Below are 19271 nucleotides of genomic sequence, written 5' to 3' on the forward strand. Positions count from 1 at the left end.
TAACCCCGCCCACTCTCCCATTGTAGATCTGAGCCCGCAATGGGAGAGTGGGCGGGTTGTGTCCAGGGACACAGCCTGGCCACTTCCCTGAGCCTGGAAACGGTACTGGGGACATGGTCCACGGCTCTGGCGGATGCGTCCCCCCAGCCTGGGGTCCTTCTCCTGACCCCGCTCGGGGGTGTGCCGGCCAGAGCCGCAGACCCCCAAAATTTTCTCTCAGACCATCGGATGGCGACTGCTGCCCTAGAGTTCTGTAGAGCCTTGGTTGAGAAACACTGGACTAAGGACTAGTCACAAACATTGCCTGCGAGTAGTATGCTGTTGATTTCTTCCCTATTACTGACTTAATATGCAGTGTTCTGTGCTGTTCTACTGTGTAGAGGCAACTATCTTGACAGTGGTAGAGTTTTGGTTCCACATGTCAAAGCTGACCACTGATAAATTTGTTCTAACATCTGCTGGTGAAATACTCAAAAAGCTGCAGTATACAAGCAGAAAAATAAATAAATGAAGAAGCAGGCAGATTCTTTTCATTTACGGTCCTGATGTGCAGCTTCCCCTCCAGCAATGAACAGTGAGCAGCACAGTACTGTGCTTGGGAAATCTAAATTAGTGTTCTCCCCAGCCCTTTAGCCATGTGCACCACCCCGCACTTTTCAGTAACCACCTGGCTGTTTTTGGGTGCTTGGGGGAGTGCTGGCTCACAATACAGTGCCAGCGCCAACGTACAATTTCTTTTCTCATCCAGCTGAAAACAATTTCTGAGTTGAACACTGCTAAATCCAAATATTAAATTTGTGGGACTAGTTGTCTAGAACTCGTACTGCAGATAAAATTAAGTCTGCAGGCCAGTGCAATTCTTTTTTTTTTTTTTTTTTTTTTTTTCCAAAAGGTGTTCAGTACAAAAGGTAAATAGGGGTACTGCTTAGGCACAATTACCTTTTAATATGTTCCATATTGCATGGCAGATTTTTTAGTTTAAGTCTACTTTAACAATTCTAAGTACATGTAAAGCACACTAATACCCACAACAAACATTAATTTATTAGGCATTTAAACCTAGCAGAGCGTGCAGTGTTGGATTGAAATCCACTGCAACCAAACATTGGCTTTCAGCTACGAAGTGTGATCAGACTGGTTTCTGCTTAGTTTCTCTTGTTTTTAATCCCTCTGAGCTGACATTACATTAACTTGATAATGGCTTAACAGCATGTCCCAAAAATGCATAATACAAATGCAATGTATTATACAAATGCTAAAAGGTAAAATATGTGCAACCAAGACACTACCAAAGTGACCCTGCAGTGGAAGTACTTGTTCAGGCATGTCTGGTACCAAAGTGACAACTGTCTAATAATTATGCCACCATCAGAAACCAGTTCATAGCAATTAGGTGCATGCAGTGCTGCAGTTGATATGAACAGAAAGTGGCTAAAGTAGGCTGAAGGTTAGCAGCTTCTAAATTCCAAACAAGGAAAAATTATTAAAAACCTGTATGGGAAAAAGAATTTTCCAGTAGGCAAGGCGTATAGATGTGGATTTTGGGAGTGAAGGAGAAGTTAAAGGTGACACTAAGACCCACATGCCTGTGGAGTAGGGGAACAGCACAGTGTACTATACAGGTACAAAAATGATCAGCGAATGTTTATGAAGGTGGCGAGGATGAGATCAGTTTTTTCCAAGTTCAATTTCAGGTATCTGTCAACCCTCAGCACTATAGATTTAAGGCTGACCGGTAGCATGAAACCTTGGAGAAAAGGGTGGACAGGTAAATGTGTATTATCTGCTATCAAAAGCAGGTGTCATTGGGGCTTTAGTAATGTGCAATTTTAAAAAGCAAAAACAGACATTCTAAAAGCACCAGATACGGTCTGGTAAATGTGACAAATGGAACAGTCTCTGAGGCTTATCAAGGACTTCATCTGGAATTGTCATCCTAGCATTTTAAAACACAAGCACATTGCATAGACATGAGATATTCATTGTTTCCACTGAGTGTGTTCATCCCTTTGTATTCTGTTAGTGTGCAGAAGAAATCCTACAGGCTACAGGCTGCATTTATAAGTGTGATTACCTGCAGCTAGTCATTTTGTCAAATTCAAATTAAGTTTCTTGGAACAAACATTACAGATATTTTCTCTTATCCTCAGCCTTAGCCAGGGGAAGGGTGAATCAGAAGTGGCCATGTGCTACCCACACACAAGTATGAAGAACAATGGATATTCTACAATTCCCAGGATCCCTGCATTACAAATAAAGCCAAGTGTCTGCATGAGGGTCAGGTGGTGAGCGTTGTAACCTGTAACATAAAGCTAAGAAACTTAAGAGGTTCTGCTATAGATAGGTGCACAGCTTTACAATAGATTTATACATTAAAAATGTGATATTTACAGTGGTATTGATGATACATCTGCTACTGACACTTTAGATATAATTGAGTCGACAAATCGAAACTGATGTTATTTGAAATAACCTATAGAATTGTTAGACCTATTTTTTTTTATTGATTCCAGTGTTTAACCCAGTCATTTTTTTTTAAGCTGGGTGGCAAGAAATTCTAGGCAGGTGGCAGCCCCTGTATTGTGACCCAACTCCTCAGTAACCACCGAAAAACAGCCGGGTGGTTACTGAAAAGTGCCGAGTGGTGCACCCGGCTGGGCAGAACACTGGATTCCACTCTTTAGCATCGACAGATTGGTTCAAATAGATGTTCGGATTTATTGTACTCTCACAGGCCTTCATGGGGCAATTGACTGTGATTGACACATAGATGAATATATCAAAACAGAAACATTGGGATAGACTGTGACAAGTTTTCAGGGTATAGGTTTCTAGAGACAACTAGGCGGATAACATTCTCAAGCTAGATATGGCATCCCTTACATTTTTTAATGCACTTTTCCATCAAAGTGATGGTTATAGGCTTATTACTGTGGCGCTGGCACGTAATATATTGCTGGGGATTTTATCTTGGTGCCGATATTATTTATTCTGCTCTAATATATTACATTGCTGGGGATTTTACTGTGATGGTGCCGAGATTGTTGTATATTGCGGAAAAAGCGACTAAATAACAACCCATTTTCATTTTCTATCAAGGAGAGTGGAGGTAAAAGTTCTTTTCCATGTAAAGCTCATAGATTATACAGAACGGAATGTTGTCTTTATATTTCTTTTCATGCATTACTTTACTGTTTTAAAGTGAATATATTGCTGCATATTCGTTGTTTTTACTGCATTTTTACTTCTACAAGAAAAACAGCTAAAGACGCAAATTTAAGCAAAATGTTGAAAACAAAGTGCAGCAAAAACCTTTAAAAGGTTGAAAAAAATGCAATTAACATGATTTTTAACACTGCAATGTAAATTTCTGTCTTTTATAATATCACTTATGTATTTTGGAGGAAACGTCTGCTGATCTCAGGTATTTTCAGGAACAGGTAAATAAAAGACCCAGCCCAGCTTATAGAAGAAGCTAGAGGAAACCCTAGGCAGGATCACAGTGTACAGTCAGTCTCTTCTGACGCGTGTTAGAACTTCTCCTCCCTCATTCCTCTAAATCTGTCGCCTCTGGCTTGTCTAGCCCAGACTCATCCCCTGAACTAACACAAAATCCTGTAAGTTAACTTGACAATGACAGACATTCTGTTCTAACAACACAGTAGAAAACCATCTGATGACTGGGAATCAGTCATTCGCTATCAATCTGAACTAATAATGGCTTCCAGCACTGTTCATGTTTGTTCTCTACAAGATACGTCATCAGTGCTTCTGCTTACGTTTTTTACAACATAAAGCATTGCAAAGTTGTGGAAACTGAATTTACAACACTTATAGCTTATGCAAAGTTCTATAACTGTTCAGAGCTGGGCAAATCACAGGGTCAGAAATAAGACTCCGGTTGCTTTAGCAGCCTAAACAAATAACCCTGGTAGAGGTATTTAGCAAAAGTGGAGAAAATAAAATAATTCTAAAATTCATACTGGGCAAGTAAAACTTAGAAACACTAGGGTTTTTTTACTTCCCACTCTCCCAGTAGGAACATTTTCTACCATTTTAAGTCCTGAGAACAGAATGTAATGGTAAAACTACAGAGACAACAGCAATTGGGGAAATGTTACATTTTTCTGTATATTTGCTCTCTGTATCTTCCTATCATGGCGACAATTGCTCCCTCCATTTCTTACTATGGATAACAAACAGTAATGCAACCTAGAGCAGTCAGGTTTTTTCTATATTCCCTGGGTATCACTGTAATGAAAACTAGAGCCATTTATGAATTAGAGTACAGTGAGAACAAAGTAATCAACGAATACAGAAAACAAACTAATTTACAACCTCTGAATCCATTGATACACCATAACCATAACTTCAACCTGGCCTGGCCTAAAAATGTTCACAATAATGCTGAGCTGAGTATATTGTGTTGTTAGTCTCCAAATCAATCCCTGTGTCTCTTTGGAATCTTTTAATTCCTGGTCCAAAATTTGCCCCTACTCTTGCCCCCTTCTGAGACACAAAATCCCACCCTCTAATATCCAATTGCCAAATGCCATAGCCACTGTTCTCCACTGAAATTCTGGCTTTAGGCAGCTGAATGGCAATTGTGGAAGTTAGCAGGGGGCTTTGCACAAGTAAATAAAATGCTTTAAGTGGACTACGGATGGGTGGAAGAAGAAACTCAATTTTACTGAGCTGCTTTTTTTTTTTTCTTAGGAGCCATTTAATACCAGTTGAATCCCTACAACCCCCCTTTAACTAAATGTAAAAGCTTGAAGCTGGAACATGAACAGATAGAGATAGTCTACAAAAGAGTATCAGTACTTGTGGGTCGGTGTCGGTAATTGTGGGTTGATGACATCAAATCTTTTGTTCTTTCTTCATGTTTGGTGGGTAGGATCTAACGAGTGCTTTGACATCAGAATCAGAATTTACTTCCTATGGTCAACTGTAATGAAACATGAACAACTGCGCTTGGTGAGATACTATGCAGAAGGGCTGATAACACCTCCAAAAATAATAGCAATAGGCAAGCAACCTGCTGGATCAACACCTACATTAATAAAGGTAGAAGACATTGATAATTAAGAAAGGAGGTTGAGTGAAGAATACTTTTCAATTCTGCACGATTCTTTTTGAAAAAATTATATGGAAGTCCACCTTAGTTTTGTCCTATTGACTCCAATTCATTTTGCCAAAAGATTTAAATTGGGCCAAATTATCCACTTTTAAAATGATAGGAAAATGCAGACTTTTGTTATTTTAATTGCATTCCTGTGGACACATCATACAGCAAGTCAGGTTAACTTTAAGACACCGAAAAAAAAAATCAGTTTTACTTTTGACTGCTAAATTAGTTACAGCAATATTCTACCGGCTTCAGCTGGCGATGAAGCTCATGTGTTTATAGGAGTCCATAGGAGGTCTATTCAGATTTTCTGTGGGATTCCTAATTCTATTTGAATGAAAAGAGAAAAGTTCACTGTAGCATTCACAAATTCGTCACTTAGTCCTGAGTAATGTAATGAGTCAACCATGTTAACAATACATGATATGCACTGTAACCTAGTAGCAAAAGAAATCCTAAAACATGGCACAAATTAACATTTTTTAAATAGTTACAGGAATTCTGTTTCAGTTTATATGAAAGCAATGCAAATATATGTTTATATTATTTGCTAATCTCCTCAACTGTATATAAAGTATAACTATATAACAAGTCAAGCTATGGTAAAGTACAATTATACACAAACATGCAAAACACCACTAAAGTAAATTAAAGTATATATTTAACTTATCTCCAGTGTTCCCATTTTTTGGGAGATATGCCTATGATATGTCATCAATTTTATTCACTCTCTCCTTCTATCAACAAGTCCTTTATCGGTATTTGTTTGTTATTGTCTCTTTAGCTGGGTACACACGTGCAAAAATTGTTGGAAAGGATCCTTCACAATCCTTTCCAATGACTAATGACTGCACGATGCATAAACGAGTGATGTACATACAGCACCATTCTTCTCTATGGAGAGGGAGGGGGAGAACGACGGAGCGGCACCCTGCTGTGCGCGCTCTGCCCCTTCGCTTTCATTATGATAGTCCGTCGTCCATGGATCCCCCAAGATGGTCGTTCGGACGATGAACGACGGGCGCTGTACACACGCTAGATTCTCATCCGACATCGGCCCTGAGCCCATTATCGGACAAGAAGCATCCGATAATGTACCTAGCCTTAGTGCTGCCCCCTCCTTTTTCCAGACCAAAGGCCTAATTCAGTAAGCTTTAACACAATAATGTGGGACCTCTTTTTTACCATGTATCTATAATTTTCATTGGACATCTCATTGGACATTTGAACATAAGTAAAATTATCCTAGTGTGTTAGTGTTTCTGAATTAAGGTTCTGTACACTGTGACTGATATACTTTTCAATACACAAGAAAATCAAATATTGCGTTGAAAGCAATATTTAATGTTCTATTTGTGATGTAGTGCAGTAAATTGATACAACTGTCCATGCACCACACCATTCAGTGTAATAAATGGGGTTGGCTTCACAACAAATAGCAGCACAGGTGGCCGTGCGTTGCACTATAAAGCACAGCCTCCGCATTTACTACAGTATGCAAAGCCTGTCCTTGCACGTAATGATAGACACAACGTAGAATTAGGTGTTTGCAAAACCAACATCTTGTATTAACAACCTGGAATTCAGTTTTTAGCAGGCACATCTGTCAAAATGACTGTCAGTTGACTTAAGGAAGCGGATTCTCTCTTTCATCCTTCATATGTCTTTGAAAATAAGAACTGAACATGTTGTTGGAGACAGCACAGCCCTTTGAGAAACTTTCTGGCTTCTTTGTTTACCTCTTCTTGTTTTACGGATGCAGTCAGAGATGCGTCACTGCAGAAACAGCCATAAAAACAGAGAACTCCTATAAGTCAGCATTTCTGATTTTAAACATGGCTGAGCAGCACTCCAATGTTTGTGTGAAATATAAGTGACAGCTCAGATAGACTATAATCTCCTAATGGGAATTGTTTCCCGCTAAACAATATGAAAAGCATTCAGCTGCATCTGGCAGAGAAAGAAAAAATAGCAACCGCGACTCTCCTGTTCCCACACATTCTGTCCCATCACCGCTCAAAGGTCACTGCCTGCTCAGCACAATGACTTCAAGGCGCTCAATTATGATTCAAATAAGCCTTGGTATGCTGTGAGGGGTTGAGCACGGAATTAGCTCCCTAAAGCCCCCACTCTTTATTTCATTGCACGCTCTAGTAGAGGCCTCTGTAGTAAATATCACATAGGGCCTACATAACTGAGGCCATACGTTTATTGCTGGGCCATCGATCCCAAAAACTGTAGCAGGGATACATTTAGAACTCCTGGTAATGATCATTTTTCTGCATTTGATGTGTGTTCAATACAATGTCAAATGCAAGACTTATTTATCTTAATAGCGTAGTGTGGACAACCATTCTTAAGCTACAATGGACCTGCTTTTCATTCCTTGGTTGTGGCAGGTCAATGATAACTCCCATTGATATGAGCCTTTTAAAAGGCAAACCCAGAGCCTACACACATACATTTAATAAACTCAAGATTATATTTGGACAAAAGATGAGCACACAAATGTTCAATACCCTTTTCCAAATATGGATTATTAATTTATAGTAGCAGCTAGGAGGATTTTAAAATGAATAAAATGAAATGGTATTTTTACAGTGTTTTAGAAAAATTCATTTTGCTAGTTACTATCAGTGTTATAGGTCTGAACGACATTGGGGGACCACTGTACACATGTTAGAATTCCCTTGACTGGACAATCATAAATAATGTGAACATAGCTTAACAAAGGAGATCATGCTAAAAGGAATACAAAGCATTGTCACTTTGTATTAACATGGTATAGTCTACTAATACAACAAATAATTGCATACAAAATTATCTTTTTAAAGAACATATTTTAGAGAAAACAAAACATGCATTAGTCAGTGTTTTTATGCATGCCAAAAATTTCTGTTGGTCCTTCAATGCATATTAGCAATTGAAAAAAATATACCTGAATATATCCAAGAACATTGGATGAATTGTATTGGTATTTATGCAAAGGCTTTTAAGAGAGAGACTGTGAGGGAATGTGAATATTGTGGACCCTGATGGCAACATGTGATCCACTTGTGTAAATATGGCAATTAAAGTTCACTGGGTTTCATTAGTGTTCATTAATAAACTTAGTTCACAGACACGTCTTTTATTCTTGCATTCTTTTATTTTAATGTTTCATTTGCCAGGTAAAAGTTTATCTTTTTGTATAATAATTTCATCCTATTGGCTTACTAATATAAAATGGAATGTATTATCTATGAAAAAAAGCATTGTCTATAAAAACTTTTAATGCTAACTGCATACATAAACTTATTCTCTTCCAATGTGGTCAGGTTGGGGAGAATCATATGTCTAAGGATCAAACTGATTATTTAAAATGAATTTTTACAGATAATCTCTATTGGTGTTGTACTCCTAACGTATCTCCAATATTATTGTCATATTACAGACAAGGCTGTTTTATTATTAGGGAGGGAGAAAAATGGGCCTTTGCACCGGGCCCACACCTATAGCCATATTGAAAGAATGGCAGGGGTGCAGTGAGCTGAAACACTGTGCATTTTGGGCCTCTTCTTCATATTTGTCCTGGGCCCCAATTGTTTTATTACTGTCCAACACAAGCTATAAAACAACAATGCCACTTTGTCCATTCATGGCAAACTGATAATGTTTGTCTGTAGCAGCATATTGTTTTATCCCAACTATGATTAATTAGGATATGCAGAAGGGAAGTGTCACAATCCCAATGTCAGTTTATTTTACAGGAAATTGTAGCAATAGACAATAATTTCTAAATCCAATGAGATTAGAACCTGTCATATAGGTATAAGATTGTTGCTTACAAATACCTGTTTTGGGCAAATAATCTCATGCATATGAACATCTCTAATTTTTTACAGTTTAGAGTGAAGAATGAGTAATAAAAGCTTTGTTTACTTTGGGCAACAGTACTATTTTTCCTTTGTTTGATTTTCCATAACCCAGCTACAGCCTATGCTTAATAGGAGTTCCTATCCTGTTTCACACCACATGGTCACACATATCATCCAACATTTTGTGCTATATCATGACATTTTAAAAAAACTATATGTAAAAGAATGGACAAATGCACAAGAATTGAAATGTGCAAATTGATGGCTGGTCTCCTAAAACAAAGATGGCCTGGCCTAATACTGAATAAACGTTTGATCATGGATAAAGTGTTTTTGTTACATTTTTATAGTCAAATTTTCTGATTTGTATTCCCCATTTTATTTCTTGTCCAAGTGTAGTGCACTGGATAATCAATTTTCTGTTTTTTTTCCTGAACCAGATTCATTCCAGGTTTGCTGGATCGCCAGCTTCATTGTTGAAAGTGTATCCTCTCTAGCCCTGGAAAGCTTTAACAAATCAGGCCCATTGTGCAGATTTGCAAAGAAATTTATCCTTAAAAAGACTCAGGTCTCCAAGCCAGCTTGGTTCCTTACCTCCTATCACTTCTAACCTACTAAAAGTCCCCCACCCCTACAACCCCTAAAATTTATATATACCATATAAGATGCCATATTCTCCAGAATCCTTATGTCAGTACAGGGCAGGGGTGAAGTCTTGATTTTTTGTGGCCTACATGTGGTGGTGTGAATGACTAGATTAGTGTAATGGTGACTAGAATAATGGTTCTTCATTGGATGACTGAGACTTTAGGAACAGTGCTGCAAAATGCCAAGAAATCTATTTTTGGTAGGGGACAAAGGCCTATGGGCTTGTGCTAACTACTCTGGGTTGGTGTTATAATTGCTTCTCAGACTATACAGAACTGAATCCCATACACATACATATTTCCTGTGGTTAAACTCCTATTGACCTTCATTTGACCACCTAAGCTGTATCAACCTGCTTCAAGCTACTTTGACATCAAGCAGCTCTGAATGCAAACATAAGCTCATCAACACAAGTTTTAGAATACTGAGTGATTTACCCAACTTGCATACAATTCTACCAATCTTTTTAGCCTCATCAGTGCAAGACATAGGCACTATGGTTTCCATGGCTTGGAGCTTATAAATCAACGTAAGGACGCAACTGGTAAAATTTTAGTGGTATGGAATGTAAGGAACCATAACCCTCTTCTCCAAAATACTTTTTTTAAATACAGGCCATTGTTCAGATGCTACTATATACACAATCATGGCCAGGGCAATAAGAACAAGTTATATTTCTATTTTTGCTTCACAACAGCTTTTATCCCCTATGGAAATGAAAATCAACCCAGGTCCCGGCTATGTGCAATGGGGCCAAAGAACTAAACTAGGTATGATCATGCATTGTAGATAACGATGCCATAAAGACCATGACCAATCAAGCAGGAAAAAACAGCAGATATATGGGACTGGTCATGCAGCAGGGAAAAAGTAGGTGAATAAGGTAAGTATTTCTCCTCCTTTTATACTCCCTAGACTAAACAAGCTATTAAACTCGCAATCAAGATTCAGCTTTAGAAAGGAATCCTGTCTCTAATTTCCATTTCAAACAATATTCTCAATGCAGTATAGAATAGTTTTTGCTTTCATAGCAGTCCTGTAGAGGTTTCCAGATTGTAAATACATACAAAGTTATTAGTAACTCCCTTAATCTGCTCTGTTGTTTGTAAGAAATCTCCCTGTTGCCAGTGGCTTTTGCAAGCAATTTACTTCAATTGAAAAAAGGAATAAGAAATGCTATCGGCCAAACAACAAAATCAGTACGGCATGCACAGAGAAAACCCATGACTGTGCAAATTCTGTATTTGTAAAAGTGAACATGTGTTTTAAATCCTTTTACCTGTGGCTTTCACTGATAACCAGACACGCAGGATGAAGATAAAGGATCTATCCAGGGAAGATCACAGGGAATTAGGAAACTGGCTTTAACTCATAGCTGTGGGCCAGATAGAGGTCTATAATGTGCATGAAATGTTGACAAGTCATACACATCTCTGCCCTATATATATCAGCATTCACAAACTTTCCACAAATCTCCACCCAGCACTTTCAGGAAGAATATATTTCCTAAATATACCATGGTCATGTCTGTCAATAGTAAACTGTAAAAAAAAAAAAACCTTAGAAAATAGTAGATTTTAAGAGGAAAAGGTAAAAACAATGTAACTAAACAAATATAAATATAATAAAATAATTTAGAGTATAGGTGAGCTAACTTTGAGTGTTTACATGTCTGTTTTCTTTATTTTTGTCTGTGACCACATTCCTTTTTACTTCCCGTCCCTGTGACACTAGTAAAAGATGTGTGGTGCGGTTGTCACTAGTATAGAAAGGCAGAGCCAGACTAACTCTACTAAAAGTGAGCTTTTATGTTTATCTGAGATTTCTCATCACATGCAGTCATGGCATGATAATGCAGAAAAAAAGATTGGTTCAACCAAAAATGCTTCTTTCATCAATTCTTTTTGTTCATACTGGATTTTAAATAACAAAGGATATACTAAGGAGGTTGTATGAAAGGTTTAGGGGTCTATTCATAAAGTGAGTGTGACTTTTACGAAGCATTCTCTGGTAGCAAATTATTTAAGGCATTTAAACACATGTACTTGGAAGATAAAGCTGCAGAGAATGTTTGCTCAATGTGACAGAGATTCACCAATTAGTGTATATTATAGAGGAACTTAAGGCTATGTACGCATGTCAGATGATTTTCGGCCAAGTCGAGCTGTTGGTCTTGTCTTGGACAAAATCTGATATGTGTACAGAGGTCGTAGAATGTCGTTCATGGATCTGTCCTGGGGGATTCATGAACAACAGAAGATGAACAACCGCAATGGAAGTGAAGGTAGGAGTGCTGCTGGCTCGTTTTCCCCCAGCCCTTTACAAAGAGCAGGACAGCACTGTGCTCGTTCATTCATCTTTCAGTTGTTTGCCACTGGAAACAATCGTGAAAGATTGTTTCCAACGACAATATTTGAGCATAGCCTAACTCTGGAGGCTGTGCCCAGAAAAAGGAAGACAGAGGGTAAAAAACTATTTACCAGTATTGACTGTGGTCCCCACACAGCTGAAGTTCCCCATTATTATTATTATTAAACAGGATTTATATAGCGCCAACATATTACGCAGCGCTGTACATTGCTGACTTGTTCTGCCCATGTTCTGCTCTATGTTCACTACCTTTGTAAAAGCAGGGTTTTGCTTCCACATGTCCGACCCTCCAGCAAGGAGAACAGTAGTGATTATACATCACTAGATTTCATTCCAATTTTTTGGGGTGTCAGGGGGAGCTGTGCCTAAGATCTTACCATGTAGCCATGAGGCACAGGAGTGCCCAGACAGTCTCACATACCAAGAAGTGCGTTTATGTAATTTCAAACATAAGGTACATTTTAAAGGTGCAGCTTAAGCACAATTACCTTTTCTATATATTTACTTTTTAAATCCAATTCTACTTTACATATTTTCATTTGGAGTCTATAAATAACACATTTCTAGTACTGCTTATGACAGTCTATTTTTTGGGGGAGTTAAGGTGACCCTGACAGTAAGTTCAGCAAAGTAAACTAAAGCCATCCTGTTTAAAAAGATAATAACTGCTCACTTCTCCTTCAGCACAACTCTCTGCTACATATCTCCATCCCCTACAGGTTTCTGGTTAATGACTAATTGATGGTTGCTTTACCTCTCACTATCTAAAGGGTTCACACATTAAAACTAAAAGGAACAAAGAAATTTGGTTCCAAACGATCACTGAAGATCTTCCATTTGATTCCATATTCAGTAAGCTCATGATCAAATTTTCTAAGCTTGGTTGTCAGGGTTTATGAATGTTCACAAAAGTTAGTAGCGTTATATCATCTTAAAAATGAAACGGGAGCAGGATTCTATGACATCAGAAATGAAAAATTATTCTTATTTAGTTTTTGTTGCAAGAAAAAAGTTAAAGTGCTTAAAGTAGCCTTACACTATGCAATGTTTTCAATCAATTAGAGCAGGTTCAGACCTGCAGCGGAATCAAGCTGCCATGGTTAGAAGCTACATGTAGCATCTCCCTGAAGGTAATGGTTCACTGGCATGAGGAAGCGGTAAGTGCACGGCAACTTTACTGCCAATCTGAGCATAGCCTTAGACCGTATTTTGCCAACATTTCAAATGCTTTATATGCAGGAAAGGGTTAGACTCACTGTCAAGTTTGCTTCTGTATTTTGATCTCACCTCTACCTGTACTGGTTTTAACTGTCATTACAACAAAAGGTAAGAGACAATTTTTTAGTTGTCCTTGGAAAAAAATATGCTCCAATGGTTGTCCAGTGTCACCTGTGTGGGGATTCTCCTTCCTTCTTTTTTCTCTGCAACAGGAAGTGAATGGGAATTTTTCCAATGGTACATGATCCGAAAAAAGCAGGGTTTCACCTCCTATTTCTCTAAATCTATAAAAAAGATTTCTCAAATCTATAAAAAAAAATAAAAGGCCTTTTGCTCCACAATCACTGCTATCCACACAATGAAAAATGAGGCAGCATATGATTGATGATGCTTTAATAATTAGCTTGTTCAAAAAAGTTATAGTAGGTGGGATGGCGTTAAGGACTGTAATAACCGCACAGTAATATAAAGTATACATTTTATTAAAAAAATTTGAAAAAACTTTGTGTACTTTATGAGCAAAGGCTACACATATAGAATAAAGAGAACACTGCTGAAACTTTTGCAGCCAAGCTGATAACAAGTTGCACAGGGTTTAGCTTTAGTTCTACCAGTGTAGCTATTTAGCTGATCCATGTTCTGTATTCTGGGCAGAGGGAGGCTGGTTTAATTCACTGTTTTGCCTTTGTTCTCTCCCTGCTCCCCCTTCATGCCTCCACCCCCCAAACAATCGTTTTTCAGTAACACTGAACTCAAAGCCTCAGTACTCAGTGACTGAAATTTGTCTCACTTCCAGCTTCATCCAACACAGGAAAAAAAACTGAGAGGGAGTAGAAGGGGGAGTCCATGGTAAGGGAGAGGGCTGTTCCAGGTTTGTACCTGCCCTCCAGGTGTGCTCACAATCCTGTGGAATGTCAGAGACAGCAGAGCAAGGTCTGAGTCACGCACAGCAGTCCATAAAACTCCTTTTTTTCCTCTCCCTTTTGCATTTTTCACAGGCAGGGAAGAAAAGACCTGTCTCTCCTGTAACACAACCAACTCCAAACTTTCCCTCTGGATCTTGTTTTAACAGGATACCCTCAACCGTGAAGAATTACAAAAGGACAAACTAAGATTTGGCATAAATTTCCCAAACTGTGCTCCTCTGGTTCCGCACAGGATCAGGGACATTGGAATTATACAGAACAATTTGGTCTTTGGGTCTGAATTAAAGAAATCTTCTATCTGGTAAGTCTTAAAAGATATTGCAAGAAGATTGCCTTTTATTTATTTTTTATGATCTCTGTTATTGTTGTGAATTTAAATTATGTGCATGAAATCCAAAGAATTCAATAACCTGGGTAAAGGATTTTAAAAATACAGTGCCCAAGTATGCCAAGAGAAATGGAGGCATTACTGAATTAAAAAAACACAGTTGTGTTTTAGATATCGGATTATTTTCTTACTAATCTGTGTATTACTGTTTACTATATCTTGTGTTTGCCTAATCCATGCAAAAAAGGGTATATATGGCAATGCATCCGGGTAAATTTATATAATAATCTATGCTTTGAACTGCGGATTGTTAAAGGTAATAAATTATACTATGGTAAAGGTTTGCTTATTATGATTTGCAAATGCCCTAAAATTTGAATAATATCAGATGCCTACAGTGTTAAGATTTTATTGGGTTTTCAGTGAAAGTGGTAGTGCAGGTATAATGCCATTGGTTTGCCATACATAGCTTGATTAAATGCAACCAGTGCAACCAATGCAAGCATCACTTTGGGCGTTCATGTAGTGGTGCCGTCACCATTACCTGTGATTTTCAGAACCAATTTTTGTTTATATGCAAAAAGGATTTTCAGCGTGTTGAAATGAATAGATAAATGATTCAATTCTCTTTGGAGGTGTTGGAAAGAAGAATGAAGTTGGTGGCATATAATTAGTACAATGATAGAAAGTTTTGCTCCCCTTTTCTTTTTAAAACCAATTTACAGTGCTTGCAATTTAGGCACAGCTAATTAATACATACATACATAGTTCTTATATTGTAAGCACCCTTGGGCAGGGTCCTCTTCTACTCCTGTGTAGTTGTTTGTACATGTTAGACAGTTTATTCATGTGCAGCCCCTCTTTATCATACATTGCACCATGATATGTTGGTTAAAGGTAATGACAATAATGATAGGTGGTAACTGGGAAGTTGCACTTCACACACAGTTGGCTGCTGCAAAACATAAACAGTTCTCTTTTACTTTTTTCCAGAGTAAAACGTTTCTCACTTTTAACCCTTAATCAACTTACTGCCACTGACAACTTTGTAAAGTGTTTAGTACAATGTCACTTTCATATAACCCCCATCGTGTTGGGACACTGCAAATAGTTGTGTGATGGGCCACATAAATTATACAATGGATGTTTTGTTAAAACTTCTCTCCTATTGTTACTTGATACTCCAGGTCAAGATTGTGGGTGTGAGCAGGTACAAGTCAGCAAAAAACATCCCTCCAGGAAAATGCTCTTAGTATTCACTGTGTAGGATCAGTTGAGTTTTATGTATACTGCATCGATTTTCAAAGCCAAGAACAAGTCCAAGTGCGTGATTAGCAAGGCTAGTTAGTGGACCTCCCAATGCTATCACTCTTCAGTATGGACAGACTGGTTTCCATTGTTGGGCTACTTGCAAAGGCAAAATGTGTGAGCTATTCACTGTTCTACAATTCAGAATGTGTTCTAATAAAGGTTTTCTAGATAATTAGGGGAGGGCTGGACTGGGGGACAGATTTGCCCCCAAAGCTATTACTAATAAAATATGTTGAGCTGGTGGCCCTGAGTTGATATTTTTCACCATTCAGACACCAGTCAAAACAGGACTCACAGTCAATGACGCATGCAGGGAATTATATATCTACCCACTACCATATCAAACCTGCAACCACAGAGGGGAGTTTGCCATTGGCATTGGCAAAAAGCCACGTGTCCCAATGCCGAGGGTGCAAAGGAAGCTGATGATGAAAAGGTGTGTCACAATTATTCATGCCCTTTGGAAACACTTATCTTTTACTATACCCACAAATGATCAAAACACCATGACATACTTTGCAGAATACCCTTCAACCACAGAAATCATTCCCTTCCATTAAATAGCTGGTTCCATCTCTTTGTACCCCAGGACAAAGGTTCCCAGTCCTCCCCTAAGATTTATAAATAGGAAAGGTTCTGCACGTAAAGTGACCCTGGACAGTACAGCAAAGAAAGACCCAATACCTTATCCCTGATAGGTATATAGAATTACTTGTCTGTATCATATGAGCCTTCTGAAAGGAAAAGCGAGAATGTTGAAGGATGTCATTGATTCATTCTTATGTGTATACATGTGTTTCTTTATTTTAAAGAAAGTGATATTAAATATTTTGAAGACATTACTTGTATAGTGGTGGAATCTTTGCTTCGAAACTTTTTGCATTAGAATCTATTCAGATGAACTCTGGGCTGTACTAATAACTTTTTGGAATCCCAAATATAATATACACTTTTGCCTCAGTCAATAGACGTTTTACTTTGGAGAGGTCTGCTGCATGCCAATTGTGGCACATCATTGCCTTTTTTTATATATCCTAATATTTTAAACTAATATCATTGAAATTATTATAACTTTTGGCTGAAAAGAACTAGTATACTGCATGTGGCGTAGGTTCACACAATGTTGTGTGTATGTAAGAGGCTACTCTGTGTAGTCAGTAAACAGTATGGGATTAAATGAGAATCTTTTTGCCCATCACATTGATTTACACAATTTAAGTCTGTTTAGGTGAACCTGCCACAAACTCAGGTAATCCCGATTAGGCATATGAAAAAAAAATATATTAGGACGAGTTCGAGTTATTCAGCAAAAATCTTACACCAGACCAGGCAAAAGATCCAGAGATTTAGGTAGGCAAATTCATAGCAATATCCCTGTTTTCCCATAAAAGTTGATTTTGGCTCCACCATTTCTGCCTCCTAAGCCTTTGTATTGCTCACCCTAGTGCAGGGGTGGAACCATGCTCAACCTTTAAAGGAAATGAGTAAATAATTCTGCCACAGGAATTGTGAAGATTTGTGACAGATTTACATCTGCTACTTACATAGTCAGATCTCCAAAATAAAGGAACACATGTAAAAAAACGGATCACTACATAAGCATAGAGAATATCATTCCACTCCTAATCATGTGTTTTACAGATCCAAATGTTTAATTTGCTATTTATTGCCTGTGAGGAGGAAAAATACCCAATGAAGTGGATGTAAACACTATCACTTAGATCACATATTGATGTCATTTTTGTAATTTTTAATGTTTAATCTACAGTTTTGATTGAAATAATACTTGGTGATTCTGCCATGTTTAGGTACTTCCTGGTATGATATAACAACTGTTTCCAAAATGTATTGTCACCTTGTAACATAGACTTCTGAAGGAGACAACAACTGAGTTTTAATCCACATTGCACATGAATGGTCTACCGTTGTCACTTTTAGAAAGCAAATCTTGAACAATGATGTACAGCCACAATGATTGAAAGTGGCTAAAGGAAACCTGAAGCCAATCAGCAACACTGAGCACAAGAAAGAATGCTGAAAGCTTTAAACTGTGTTTAATTAAAGAGTTTTTATATAAACACATTGCTTTAGAAAACTGAAGACTTGTGTAGACACACAATATTTTGCCCTACATTAGTACAGCTTTCTCCAACTGGCCACTAATGATTGCTAATTGTGTCATATTGCAGAGGACACAACAGTTCTCCACAACAGAAAAGCTATGTCTGTACTGCACTCGTTAATTATACTGCCTCTGGAAATCAACATTTCATAAGACTAGAATTAAAGAATGTATAGAACTTTAATGTCACCTGGAGTCAAATCTACATTAATTGCCCAATGCATTAATAGATTTCACTGCCTCAAGCTCTAAAAAAGTCATTCCAAGTATTCCAGAGAAGAAAAGTTATGACAAATAGAGGTGTGGACAAAATGAGTTAGATAATTCAGTGATCACCTTCAGCTACATAACTCCATACCTTGTGTTTGATTTTTCATTAATTGAAAAAAGGAGAAAGACAGGGGTTTTCTTGGCAAAAAAATCAACATGTCTTCTGTGACATACATATAAGAGAGATAATGTAAATATCACCCTGCTGATAAAAGCAGGAGAGAGTTGATATACAATTCAATGATACAAACTTACAGTGCAAAGATGTTTGTATGTTGGCACATACATCACTAAACTAGTAAGGTAGGGTCACACCTTCTTCTCTTTATTTCATATTTGATTTTACATTAAACCAAGGGCTATTAGTTATATAGTGGAAATGGTTGTTGTGGTAGAGAAATAATGCATAAGCAGGTTCTCTTTATGATAATCACACAATTTCTTATCAGTAGTAAAGCAAAATTTTTTTGATGCCGGCTCTTTTGTATTCACATTAATTTTCAGGGTTTTTGGCAGGTAAAACTGTTCATAGGTATGGGGTTTAAGCTCAGTTTTTGTGGTAACATCTGTACAATATTATAGAGATTTTATAGTTGTATGGTCAGTTGTATGGTTGTGTGTTACAGTTTAACCCAAGTGTGGCAACTGACTGAGTAGGTGCAGAGCAATAGGAACGTAAGCATAAGGTGTTGGGAAGGAAGGGGGACATTGAAAAAAAAACGTGCTGAATTAAGTTGCACCGATAAACTTTGAAAGCTGTGCCCAAAAAAGATAACCAAAGGAACAGTATTGCCAGTGGCCTCCAAGTAGCAGATCTTTCCCCATTAATGACTTATCTTGCCTTGTTCCACAATGTATTTATATGTCTTTACAATGATGGAAGTGTAAGGCTTTGGTTCTTCATGTCAAAGCTGCTCACCTGATGACTGGTGATCTTATGTTTAATGGAAGAATAATCAAGAAACAGCAGGACAGATTTAAAAATCACAGATTTCTAAATGAATGAAGCAGATGCAAGGAAATTCCTGCTCTACAGAACAGCAAGAAGCATAGTAGTTACATCACCAAATCTTGTGTAATTCCCAGGGGAGAC

General features: G+C 37.8%; 1 protein-coding gene across 3 annotated transcripts in view; it reads left to right on the forward strand.

The window, feature by feature from the left end:
• Nucleotides 1-14003: 14003 nt before the first annotated feature.
• The window catches only part of ITGB4 (integrin subunit beta 4), a 53907-nt gene continuing 48639 nt past the window's right edge, over nt 14004-19271 (forward strand). For 2 of the 3 annotated variants that reach the window (XM_072403894.1, XM_072403896.1), the window contains exon 1: nt 14004-14448. The gene's annotated coding sequence lies outside the window, so the exon portion shown is untranslated. The remainder of the gene's footprint in view (nt 14449-19271) is intronic. The other variant, XM_072403895.1, reaches the window with a different exon arrangement.

The sequence above is a fragment of the Pyxicephalus adspersus genome, chromosome 3 (genome assembly GCF_032062135.1).
Source record: "Pyxicephalus adspersus chromosome 3, UCB_Pads_2.0, whole genome shotgun sequence".
NCBI classification, from domain to species: domain Eukaryota; kingdom Metazoa; phylum Chordata; class Amphibia; order Anura; family Pyxicephalidae; genus Pyxicephalus; species Pyxicephalus adspersus.